At 39.7% G+C, this 13,524-nt stretch overlaps 1 pseudogene across 1 annotated transcript in view; it reads left to right on the forward strand.

Annotated features, from left to right (window-relative positions):
• Positions 1–13,524, forward strand: part of LOC149190766 (potassium transporter 11-like) — a 282,888-nt pseudogene that overhangs the window by 206,005 nt on the left and 63,359 nt on the right. Inside the window, exon 10 of the transcript XR_016256020.1 lies at positions 44–298. The product of XR_016256020.1 is annotated as a potassium transporter 11-like (transcript). The remainder of the gene's footprint in view (positions 1–43; positions 299–13,524) is intronic.

Consider the following 13,524-nt stretch of genomic DNA (forward strand, 5'->3'; position numbering starts at 1 on the left):
AGCCGCCCTTATAGTATTAATTTGGTGGCAATTCCTCCTGCAGATTGTGTATATTGGCCTATATTTGTTGTTGCAACTATAGCTGCTGCGATCGCAAGCCAGGCGACAATATCTGCAACATTTTCAATTATCAAGCAGTCAGTGGCTCTTGGCTTTTTCCCTATGGTCAAGGTGGTTCATACTTCAAAACAATTTCCTGGACAAATCTACATTCCCGAAATTAATTGGATCCTGATGATTCTTTGCCTTGGCATTACTGCTGGGTTCAAGAGCACAACTCAAATTGGGCATGCTTACGGTGAGTTTCTGAGCCTTGATGATTTTTTATACTTTTCTAAAATTGAACTAATAATTGTGCTTCAAAAGTTCAAATACCTGCAACAAACATTAAAAATTGGCATTTACTTTCTTTATCTTTTCGAAATACATCAGTACACTCAGGAGATTCATTTTATCTTTTCTCGTTTTTCTTTTTTAAATCAGAAAACACTTTTGAGACTTCAAAATGTCCTCGTTTTTAATGGGATGATGTTAACTTCTGTCTTACTTCAGATTTAATGGGGATGAAGTCAAGTTTAAACAAGTTGGGAGGACATTGTCCTCGAAAAAAGAAAAAACTTTAACGTACTTAATTTTTTAAAGTTTCTTTTATATCACATAATATTTTAATAACAATTTATATATTATGAGGGGCAGGAGTGGGAGGGGTCATATATAGCCCCGAGTAACAACCAGTGTTCAACTTCGCTGGGGGCTTGGGCACATCTTCTAATAACTAGCAATTGCACCGAGAGGTGCAAAGGAATGCTGATAGGAGGAGTGGGGATTGTGGAAAGAAATGGTTAAGAAAACATTTTGTGTAATATCCTGGGGTTGTACAAAGTGGTGTAGGTTAATTGAGCGTGATTAGTGCACCCCAAGCTTAATATTTCGCTACCAGAGTGATATAGAAAAAAAACTGATCTAGGGTTAAACAGCGAAATTGTTTTTGACATGTTTTTGGTCATTCCTTTTCTTTTTTTTCTGTGCCGAGTAGTTCCCTGAGAGATTGAAACCATTTTCTTTTGTTATATAACTTTTATAAAGTATTAAAGCTTAAATGTCTTGCAAATTATTTGTTATCAACGTAGTAATATAGATCCAATTGTCATGGGTGTGAATAGAGGCTTTCCCAGGTTGTTAATGAGATTTCTTTGGCATTGGCAATTTAGTTTGGAAAATGCTTATTAAAGTTATCCTTCAAAGATAATTTAAAATGTCCCCTTCCTCTAATGAGTGTCCTATTCCAATAGTTGCTGGTCTATGAAGGCATAAACACCTATTTTATCAATGTCTTAATTAAGGCTTGTTACTGGTTATTCCCATAGAATTCAAGTTCCTGTAAAAGATACACGTTCAATGTGGAAGATTTAATTGTTTGTCTCATCAGATGGCTATTGATATGAGTTAAGATTAGATGACTGTAGTGTCCTTTTCTGTGACTAGGGTTGTTGTGCTTTCAACTGAATTGCCACCAAGTAGCATGCTTTCAAGTGGAAAAGGGTTCACTTTGATATGCTCATGCAATGAAGCTATATTTTCCTCTTGTATTACAAGAACAATTGTGTCTGTGAAGCACCAAACTGTTGAAAACAGTAAAAAAACAAGGCATTACTGTTACTTTGGAGGATTGTGTTATCTTGACATTTAGCTTACAAATAGATAATTAGATCTTTATTTTTTCTACTTTTAGTACCATGACAGGAGTTGGCTTTGCACTTGTACTTTGTAGTTTTGCTAGATGTATTGTCATGTGCATTGCCTTATTTTGTTGTTTGTAATGCGATAAGATAGTGTGCATGTTTTGTATAGCATTTATTTATTTATAAAGTTTGGAAACATGTGAGAAGATACAAAGGAAGAAAAGTAAAGAAACATAATAGAAGACAGTGAGAAGAAGCAAATGGGCATGTAAGCATTGGAGGTGTGTTTATAAGACATTGTTAAGCGAGCAACATTATACAAAAAACCGTGTAGTGTTTACTATGCATGTAGTGTGAAAATTCTATTACTACAGCAACTGATTTATTTTACCTACTTATTCTTCAATAAGTTATTTATGAAATCCCTTCAGTAAATATTAAAATAAATTCTACTGTAGACATCACACCATTAAATAGAAACAAATACATGCACAAGAATCAAACACATCAACACAGTTATTTTTGGACAATTGTCCCCAGAAAAACCCAATGCGGGAAAACTAGTGCAGCAAAGGAGGATTTTATTAATCATCTTTTCTTGAGTACAACTAGGGTGCCAAACTGACTCACCCAACAGAGATAAATTCTCCGACACCTCCCCTAGGCTCAGTGTCAGTCCAGCTAGCCTCTACGCAGCTCCTAGACCCTCTGCGTCAGCACTCTGCCTCACTGCGTTAGCACTTGGCCTCTCTGCGTCACCCACGCAAGACCTCCAGTGACTGCGCAATCCTGCTACCTCTGCGTCTGCCACTCTGATCTCTGTGATGATCCTTTGGTACTGTCCTTGCCTCTCTGTTATGTACTCACTACCTCTCGCTGCAATCCAGTCTTCTAGTTTGAATTTCTCAGCAAGCCCCCCTCCAGAAATCAAACTGACTGGTCTCCCTTAGTGTGTCTCCAATTGACCCTCAAGCCTTCTCTTATACTTTTCCTATTGATGAATCAACGACCGAGATTAAGTCCCTAATCAATGGCTAAGATTAAAATAGACTTGATCTTCGTCTCTTAGAACCTTCTCATTCTTATCTTTATTAATACCCATTAATATTTCTATTTTCCTAAGTTTAGACTTAAGAACTCATTAAAAATATTAATTATTTTAATAACTCTTCATTTGGATGGAATTTTCCAAAACGATTTCTGGGTTTTGGAGATCTCATGTGCTTTAGCCTCTCCACCAATTTTCATGGTAGAGCACATCCGATGCTACCTCAAATCAACATGCAACGGAATGGGAAAAACATTGTTTGAAGTCGATCAACGAAAGGGTTTTTTTCCCACCGAGAAAATCGCTAGTCGTAAATACACGCTGATGCATGGCATCTACAACACTAATTGAGATTCAAATAAGCTGAGCGGGTTGCCTATTTGCATCCCTTTCATGTTTATGGATGAGGACATGCATGAAAGCCTTAACCCTTTTAAGTAGTTGTAGAGTTGGTCGCATTCGATACAGAGGCAAATTAGGTGAGAGCAGGAGCAGTGATTATATATCCAAAAGAGCAGCTTCTTGTTCATGTATTTTTTGGAAAAATTAGTAGAGCTGGGAAGCATACTGTATATCCATTTGTCTGTTCAAGCAAAGGAAAAGGCTATAAGTAAACATATATAAATGATTAACTGAAAGGTAAAGCATAGAACACAATTAGTAGCAACCGTTGAAAGCGAAAGCACATTAGAAACAGAGCAGGAAAAAAAACACACAATTGTGAAACTTTTTTAAATGAGAGGAGATGAAACATTTGCAAGTGCATTGCGAAGGAAGTCAAGCTACCGAAAAGTGAATGTCTTCAAGGAGGTTGATGCATAGATATGGAATCAAGGTACGCTTCTTTTTTCATGCGTATCACGTAAGGATTGTGTTGCATACGTGAGTAGCGCGAGAAATAGAACGCTGGAGGATGCATAGATCGTTCAATGATTTGACTCTAGATATGGTTGTGAATGTTAGGCCCTACCGATCGATGTTGCCAATGTCGATTGTTGCCTTTTGTAAGGGTCATGCTTTGTGATTTGTGGATTGTTAGGGCCCATGCCATGCGAAGGGGCATTTGTGTGCGAGAGCCCCTTGTTTCAGGGGGGATTGGCACACAATTTGGATGTGAAACATTCCATGGTGGACCTTTGTAGTGAATGAAATTAATAACAACAAATGATGGGAGTTCCGAGGACCGAGAACGAGATGCATAGGAAATAGAAACAACTTTTCCAAGTGACACATTAACAAGGCCTACTTCAACCCACAAATTGCTTGTTAGATTGACTTGTCCAACCCATAGAAGCACTTTTGCAGCAAGTTACTCATCCTCTTGAGTGGCAGAAGCCATTTGTTTACTTTGTTGGGTATAGCAACACGCAATTGGCATGTTCATCTTTTTGAGCATGTCTTTATTGTGAAGAGCAACAGATTCATTAGTTGCATAGAGGTGCATAGAATTGTCAAATGTCTACTACTCGTCGTGTGGAAGTTTGGATTTTGTGCGTGCCATGAGAAGTTGCCAATCATCCATTATGGGGGTTGCATTGTGAAGGCTGGAAAGGAGTTGACGGAATGCAATCTGGTCAGAGCCTGTGCCTTGTTAGCGAAATATTGTTGAAAGTGTGACAACTGTATCAAAGCCCCGCTAAAGAGCATTGCCACAAGACGTGCCTACATACATTGGTGTATCTTTGACATGTGGCAATTGCCCGAGGTCACCTACAAGGATTACAGAGTGACCATTAAATGGGGTGTTTCTATTGGCTGGGAATGCCTCTCGTAAATGGTCATCAATTTGAGTTAGCATTTTAGGACCAATGAAGCACATCTCATCAATGAGAATGTATTTCACATGTCGAAGTTGTTCTTGAAGGTTTAGTAGGGATTGACCTATCAAAGGTTGCATAGAGGAGACAGGGATGCAAAGGCCAGAGTGTATTGTTAGTGCATTTATTCCGAACTTTGCAACATCAGTTGGAGCAAGCAAGAGTAGAGGGCTTTCTCTATTGGCAGAGGCGGTTAGGAAGGCATTTTTGAGGCAATCAATTAGGAAAGACTTGTTAGTGCCCACAGTGCCCTGGATTAGCATCTTTAGCAGTGGGTTGGAGACATTGATGGAAAAGTGGGTAAAAATGATATTGAAAGCCATGTTTTGGCTTGGGGATAAGGAGGAAAGGGAGTGCGTAGTTGGAGAGGGGACTTGGCGAAGTTGTGTGGAGGAGCGTTTGAATTCTATGAAGCAAATGACCATCTCTTGCAAGTGTGAAGGGATAAGAGAATGAGCCCAATTATGGCTTGCATCGAAGTCACGGTGGCCAAGCATTTCAAGTTCATCAAAGAATGTTTTTACCTAGGTGGAGTTGAGAGAGGAACTGCCATTCATCCATGTCCATGGTGTAGTGGGGCTTTGGTTCAGTAGCAAAGTCGTCGGCAGAGGTGGAGAGGGGCAGTTCTGCAGGTGCACGATGGACATGCCATGCATGATATGTGTTTTTTATTTGTTCCCAATGTGCGACAACCGCCTAGTCGGTTGCTCCAATGTCATCAAGTAGATTGCGAAAAGGGAAGTATAAGAGTAGTTCACTCTAGCAAAAGTTGACATAGCAGTCTGAATCTATAAATGGGATTGAGGTGTAGCGAGGAATGACGCGTATGACCATGGAAAGGAAGATGTGTTTCCACGGCGATGTCTTTCGGCGGGAGGAAAACGACTAGGAACGTGCAACTACAATAAGAGACAATGATTCAAGCGAAGGAGGCCTTTGCATGTATGAAGTGATGAAGGGTGTTGTTGGAAGATGGCCATCCAAGTTTTGTGAGACACATCTGAAAACTTTTATGTTAATATTAAGGGAGACAAAAGAGAAGTTGCATTGTGTTAGCGGGAGTTTTTGGAGCATGTGGCATGTTTCTTGTGCACCATTGTCCCTATTAGCAACGAGCTCGATTAGGTGTTTGCGGACGACAGTGACAGTCGGGGCATTGAGGGCATAACTCATGGCAAGGTGTGCACGCATTTCGTGGTAGCTTTTAGACTTAGACTTTGCTTTTGCTGCATACTTTGATATATAGTTCAAAATAACATGATGCGATAGATCAGGCTGGGAGTCAATGTTGGCCCTCCAGATCGCAAGCATGTGAGGGTTGTGGACGTTAAGCTTGTCATCATTTCTAGTAGGAGCATATGTTCTATGACCATAAGCATCGATGTCCATAGAAGAGGAATCGCGTAATTCGTAGGGGACTCCATAGCGGCATGATGTAGAGGTGCTTCTTTTGCGAAAGCATGTAGAGGAATGACAGGTTGTGTACCTTTGGACATAGTTAACAAGTTCCTGATAGTCTTGATGCTCATTGGAAGAGAGGATTTCAGTTGTTGTAAGGAGGAAGGGATCATAGACTGATGATTGATGGATTCCTGAATTTCTTTAATGGAGGGGGCGAGGGTTCCAAGCAGTGACGTATGAATCGAAAAAAGATTTAGCCACATCAACGCTTGCTTCTTCAGTCCAGTCAAGCCCGTCCATATTTGGTGCGTTGGTGAACCATAGGAAACCATGTATATGTGCAGAGCCTCTATGTTGCCATTCATACCTGAGGAAAAAAATGAGAACAAGTAAGAGTTTTGTATGAAAGAAGTTGTACATAAAAGAGAGAATACAATCAATGGTAGTTTCAGACTTGCACCAAAAGTCCTTTACAAGGAATTGTTTTAATAGGACCTCTTCTAAGAAGACTACGAATCTGCATTGGATGTATTAAGATGCACGATGTAGGTTTGCAACAATGTTTTGGATTTTCCACTGAGATTGGTCATGTGCATTGTGTAACGACCCATCTATAAATACAAAGAATGCGAGCATAATAACAGGTATACGGTACATGCATATGATAGCTACATATGCATGTGTCGCATACACCGCACTAGTATTTTATACTAAATTGATTATAAGTGCTAAATACCACGACCCTTCTGGGAAAAGAAGTTCTACTCGTTCATCAATATCGCGTAATGTATGGTTGGATCAAGAGGACTCTCTCTCTTTCTCTCTCTCTCTCTCTCTCTCTCTCTCTATATATATATATATATATTATATGCTTCAGAATATTGATAAAAATCATATTAAAGGTTAAGCATGAATATAAATAATTAACTAATATAAAGTTCTAAACTTTATAATAAAATAAATATAAATAGAACTTATAATAAAATAAATATAAATAGAACTTATATTAAAATAAATATAAATAGAACTTATATTAAAAATAAATATAAATAGAACTGATATTAAAAACAAATATGACCATCACATTTAAATTAAAATAAAACCTAAACTTAAGATAAAAACACCTGTAAAGGTTGTGACTCACGTTCACAAAGGAGAGCTGTCACCACGATAGTAAACAGTGGAATCGCTGGTGAATAGGGCGGTCACCGCCAAGGAGAGCTTCATATAGAGGTAGACAGAGTTTTTAGCGGGGGGAAGAAATCAGGAGAAGACCAGGAGAAAAACCAGGAGGACAAACCAGGTGGAAGAACCAACCATTGGAAGAGCTTTGAGTGTTCTGAGGTTCTGGGCACGGGGGACAGTTAGCTTCTGTGAGAAGCTTACTGGATTGAGCAGCCAGGCTCTGCTCAGTCTGGCTGGGTGGAATTGGTCTCTCGGTAATTGGAGCAGAGTAACCGCAGGCATCATCAACTACAGCAGTTCAGGTAGGTACCTGCTTTAAATTTTTTTACTGTTTCTGTATTTCAGTTTTCGGTTCTTACACATTGGATGGAGGATTAGAAGGCATAGCCATATGCAAGTCATGCCATTTGATATCAACTGCACTTAGTGTGAAGAAGAAGGTAGGGCTACCTTGTTGAACGATCATGTCACTAAGCTCCCCTCTAGCCCTGGTCCAAAAAGACCGGCTCCCTCTGAGGGACGAGTTGAAGCGCATAATATGGTCTGGAATGGTTGAGGGGGGCAGTTGATGAAGGTGGTGGCGAAGGTCTGCAACAGTTGCTGTTAAGATATTTGCAAGGTCTCTTTTTATGAAGACAAACGCGGTTGCCTAGCTGCGATGGCACATTATAAGGTTGTACAAGTAAGCGAAATTTAGGATGCTACCCAAAATGGTTATCGTGGTAGCACATTAGATGCAAAGCGTATTTTTTGAATATCAACTTTTGCAATTCTTGGTTGGTTAATCATGGTAGATCCGGTGGGGAAGAGGGTGGGGAAGGCCATGGAGAAGAGGCCCTCAATGTTGTATTCATTAATTGGAGAAAGGCCAATAATGAGCCATTGAAATGAATGGGTGGGTGTGGAATTGGAAGATTCTATGTAGGCAAGTATTTCATCAATCTCAGTATGGGAATTTGGAAGAGTTGAAAAAAAGGAGGATGGATGAAGGTTAGACGGGCATGTGTGGTGGAGTTCAGGAGGGGAGTTTCGAAGTTTTGCTGGGGCAAAGGGGAGCTAGTGGTGACATGGCGCAAAAGGGTGGTGACGTCTATACGGACAATAGGCAAAGCAGAAAGTGCAGTTGGGTCAAGTTGAACATCCAGTATGGATCATTGCTTGTTTGAATTGCAATGCTGCAAGAACATGGGATTTGCTGACAAAGAATTCATAAGATGTGTGGTCAGAGTTATTTTTGTTGACAACAAGGATATCTATTTCTAAGAGCATGAGGGGAAGGGAGGTGACAATATTAGTGATATCTTGAGGGAAGCTAATAGTATGGCCAGAATATTTGTATTGCCCTCCACGTGCATGGGTCACTTGAAGAACTGGGTTGACATAGGAAATTAGCATCTCTTCAACTTGAGTTAGGTAGGAGAGGACATGGGGTTGTTTGCCTGGGTCCATGTTGTTTGAGGAGGAGAAACGATGGATAGTTTGCTCGGAGGCACAACGGGAGTAGGTAACAAAACCACTACGTTTTTTCGTTTTCATGGAAGGGTAAGATTCATTACAGGTAGCACATATTTGCATGGGGGTAAGTGCATTAACTCTTTCACGAAAGTGGTGATGTGCATGTTGGAGACGGTTGTTGTGAAACTGTTGGGATGTTGAAGAGGAAGCAACATGGGGGGATTGTTGGATAGGAAAAATGGGAGGTGAAGAAAGGGTAGGGTTTGGAAAAGATTGGTCGGCAAGAGGAAATGGAGGGGGAAACAAAGGAGGAGAGGTGGATGGAAGGGGAGGGAGAGAAAGTTGGGAAGGTATGGAAGTTTGAGATGGGGTGGTGTGAGGCAGGAGGACGGACCGACGAGTGTTGTAGAGTAGTCGACGACGTGCATTTATTCTATCCCTGTGAAGTATGTAGTGTCATTGTCAACGTCCCTTCCATACATCATTCTCCGGAGTGGATTACATAGCTAAGCAAGAACGAAGAGTATTGTCAAAGTTAGAGGTAGAAGTTGAATTTGGAGCAAAGGCGAGTAAACCATGCATGTCAAAGGGAAAGTAGTGTATGGAGCGAAAAAATTGTTGGTGTGATGCAAGAAGAGGTACTTCTTTTGTGTGCCAATTCAAAAGTATATAACATAAATAGGAAAAAGGCTAATGGCAACATGATAATAGACATGTATCTTTGCAAGCAAGCAATATGAACGATGAAGAAAGTGAGGATCAATAAATGGCATGTGCTAAATTGAGAGAGGAGGATGTTTTTATTTATTATTTGGATATTGTTTCTGTTCTTTTTTTTGTTGGGTTTTTTGCTGAATGAAAAGCATTGTTCCACGGAGTTTCTGGGGCGAGGATTAAATTAATCATTTAATAGTTGAAATTACATAATGCACATCGAAAGTAAATTCATCATATGACAATGACATTATGCTAAAGTCCAAAATAGCCATAGAATACTAAACTAAAAGTAAACATAGAAAGAAGTGAAATAGTATTAAATTTCTCAAAAAATACTAAATAATAAACCACAGCTCCAATTTGGTGGCTCCAAGTCACAAAATTAAAATGGCAACTCCAATCTGGCAGCTCCAAGTCACAAAATGAAAATTGCAACTCCAAATGTCTCAGGCCCTCAGTCAATGGTATATCCGAATCACAACAAATTGTAGATGGAAAATGTCAAGCGGCGAAAGCAAGAAAATCTCGGGCGGCAAGGTAAAATGTCGAGTGATAGTAGAAATGTTAGGCGACAAGGTAAAATCGTAGGGTTAATGAGAAATGAATGAGAAATGTGAATGATTATGTTTTAAAGTTTTAATTTATCCTCTAGTTTTTATTTCATTTTTTTTATTATATTAAAATTTGTAATTTTTTATGTTTTTAATTGTTATTAGCAAAAAAAATTGGGGGGATGCAGGGGGACGCTTTTCGTCACTAGAAAAAAGCCCCCCAGAGTTTCCGCGAGTTTCCCCATAAAAAAGGATGTGGGGAAACATTTCCCCAAGAGTTTCCCTGTCCCGAGAGCATGGGGGAGCGAGGAATTGCACCTCCCACCCTAGGGGACGTGTCCCCATGGAACACTGATCAAAAGGAAGGTAGGCAACAATTCATGCAAGTGTTCTAGGAACATGAAAAGTAAATGAATGGTGCTTTGGAGGATCATTTTGTGTGTATAAAGCAATTTTTTTTTTTTTTTGTGTGTTTTTGTTTGCAAATCATAGTAGCATTTAATGGGTGCTTTTGTTTTGTTTAACGAGTTGCCATGCACGGAAATAGGTGGAAAATATGAAACGTAGGTGAAATACAAATATGAAAGCAAATGGTTTTTTGTTGTGCTATTGAATTGCAATAGTGAATGGTGGGATGTTCAGATGACCACTATTAATATTAGAATGGATATTGTTATGCATAACTGGTTTGGAGTAAAGGAAGCCTACTTTTGGATTCCACCATAATTTTAAGCAATAGTTGTGTATGCTTTCCATATTGAGCAGTTCCATTTTCATTTGTGTATTCAAAACATGTTTGTTTGTTGCAAATTAGATGAAGAGATGAGCAAGGGTAGAGAAATGCAAGCGAGCGAATGCCCATATAGTTACGAGAAACATAAGAAGCGAGCGAACGCCCATATATACATGAGAAACATTACAAGTGAGCGAGTGCCCATACATTTCAAGGAACAAGTAAAAGTGATGGAGTATCAATATAGTTACAAGAAAGGAATACAAAAGTAGCAAGTAATGTTGTAGGCGAGGTGTAACAGTAGGAGTAGAGATAGAAGTATAAACAAAAGGGTTTTTACAAGGCATGCAGGTGTGTGCAAGGGCATGGAGGAAATGATGCGATTGCAAGGGGGGGAAGGAGTTGACAATAGTGAAAGGGAATGGCGTAGCAGGGAACACATTTGCAAGGTTGAAGATGGGCATAAATGGAGAAGGGAGGGAGGATTTGGAACACATAGGTGTTTAGAGAAAGGGTCTATAAAACAAGAGCATGGGGCAAAACAAAGGAGAGGGGAAAAAGGCATGTTTATAGCTAGCGGGCAACCTTCTTGGCAGGGGCAGAAGGTTGTTGCGTTTCATGCAGGATAAGAGTGGACGCGAAGGCGTAGGGGAGTTCCTCAAAGCACACGAGGGTTGGCCAGAGGTGTTCAATGTCGTTGAAAGTGTCTGTTTTGAAAGAGAGCGTGAAGAGGAATTGTCGATCTTTGACCCTATTGGATATGTCTCTGACAGTTTTTGGCTCGCTTGAGAGAAGGTTAAGGTCCTTTGCGGATATGCCCAAAAGTTTCGTTGCGACATCATCGAAAGCAACAACATTTTCGAGGTGGCCAGTGTGGTCATGCAATTCAAGCTGGAGCACATAGCGGTAGTCACATTCAAGGAAGGAGCCCTCACATTTTGTACAATGCCATGTGTTTTTGGTTTGGAAATAGCTTTTTTCATGCATTGCACCTCATCAACGTTAAGGGGGCATGCGAGGAAGTAGAAGTCTTCCATGTTGATAGTTATAGTAGTAGCACGAAGGGCAACCCATGGAGTTTTTCCGGTGTGAGGCATTGCAACTAGTTTAGCTATTTCTTTTTATTTTGACGGGCCTGTTGGGCGCAATGTTATCAGAACTGAACCAGTGATCGAACTGAAAAACCTTGTGGATCGGGAACCGGTAAAAAACCAGTTTACCAAAAACACATAAAATATTCATATTTTAAAGAAAATCATATATATTCATGTGCATCCATATGAATCCAAACCATTTATACACAAATATGCAAAAGTTCTCATTTACATAGCATGTAAGGGTGCACATAACCAAAATAGCATTGAGTGCAATCCATCTCTGGATCAAAAATACATCAAAAAATAGGCTCTAGATGGCCTCTAGCATCCAAAAAAATCATGCTACAACAAATGCGTACATATCATCAAAAACATTGCCTATAATAGGGTCTTCGTCATCAATATAACCATTTAGGCATTAAAATAAGATAGAAAAAAAGTAGCATGTCTGTTGATTTCTAGTATCATCGGATGTGCTCTAAGTCTCAAATTTTGCAGGGAGGCTTAGACACATGTATTCTCCAATACACAAAAATCGTTTTGGGAAATTCTACTCGGAGACAATTTTATTAAAATAATTAATTATTTTTAATGGGACCCTAAGTCTAAACTTAGGAAATTAAAATAATTAAAGGGTATTAATATAAACTGTGGGTGAAACTTCTGGAAGAAGGCGGAGATCAAGTCAATATGATCCTAGCCTTTTATTAGAATCTAATCTGGGTCGTTGATTGATCAACGAGAGGATTATAAGAGAAGGCTTGATGGGCACTTGGAGAACACACAAAGAGAGTTGAACAGTTAGATCGAATTGTTGAGCTAGAGAGAAACATAGTGATTTCGTAGTGATCATGCAGTGAGGGGCAGAGATAGTATTCGAATGGAAATCTTTCCTAGTTGGAGAATACTCAACAGAGAATGCAGAGGGAGATCCAACAGTGGCAGCGCAGAGCCAAAGGGGTTGATGCAGAGCTATGCAGGCCCACACAGAGGAAGCATAGGCTAACGCAGAGGTAGTGCAGAAGCCGAAAGGAAGTTCGGAAATTTGTTGGGGAGATTGATTTATGAGTTGGAAGCTGGGGTGTGAGACCGGGAAGCAGAAATCGAAGTTCTTGGGCAACAGATTGATTAGCTGAAGGAGTGACGTTGTCCCCAGAGGGTTTGACGTTGGGCTAACATAGACACAACAGAGAGGCAGCCAGGGGCAGTGATTCAGGAGCTGGATCAACCAGGATTTCCAGTGATAGTGTGAAGTAATCTCACAAATCTCTTTGTCAGTGATATTCTCTGTAACTAGATTACCGGGAAGGCATCTAGAAGTTGTATTCAAATTTACTACTACATAATAATAAAAACCCTCAGATTTGTTGCATCGATTTTCCCGCTTTGGGTTTTTCCGGGGACATTTGTCCAAAAATAGCTGTCACTTGTGTTGTATCTTTTCTTGTTCAGTTTCTTGTTTCGACATATTATTTTTAATTAAGTGAAGGTTGCAATAGTATTTACTTAGATATTTACCGTAAAACACAGTAAATAACTTGTATGGATTAACAAGCAGGAGAAGTAACATCAGTTTGCTGCAGTAGGGATTTCGGGTTTAGGAATTTTCACAATGTCAAGATTTTGTTTGAGTGATGGGTACATTTTTAGTAGAGTCATTATAGAGGAGTTCGACAACCAATGCCACTAACATCAAAGTACATAGAGGCTTGGCGCTCTTTATTAAATACTAGTTCCATACCCTCGTACATGAAAAAATCCAATGGAAATGTTGCAATCCCCCCAATCCTGAAATCTTGAAAAACTGTTAAGTCTACTGGATTTTGAGTGAAATCTAA

The sequence above is a fragment of the Pinus tabuliformis genome, chromosome 3_1 (assembly GCF_031772625.1).
Source record: "Pinus tabuliformis cultivar Carrire ecotype Pingquan chromosome 3_1, CPIR1, whole genome shotgun sequence".
Taxonomy (NCBI): Eukaryota; Viridiplantae; Streptophyta; class Pinopsida; order Pinales; family Pinaceae; genus Pinus; species Pinus tabuliformis.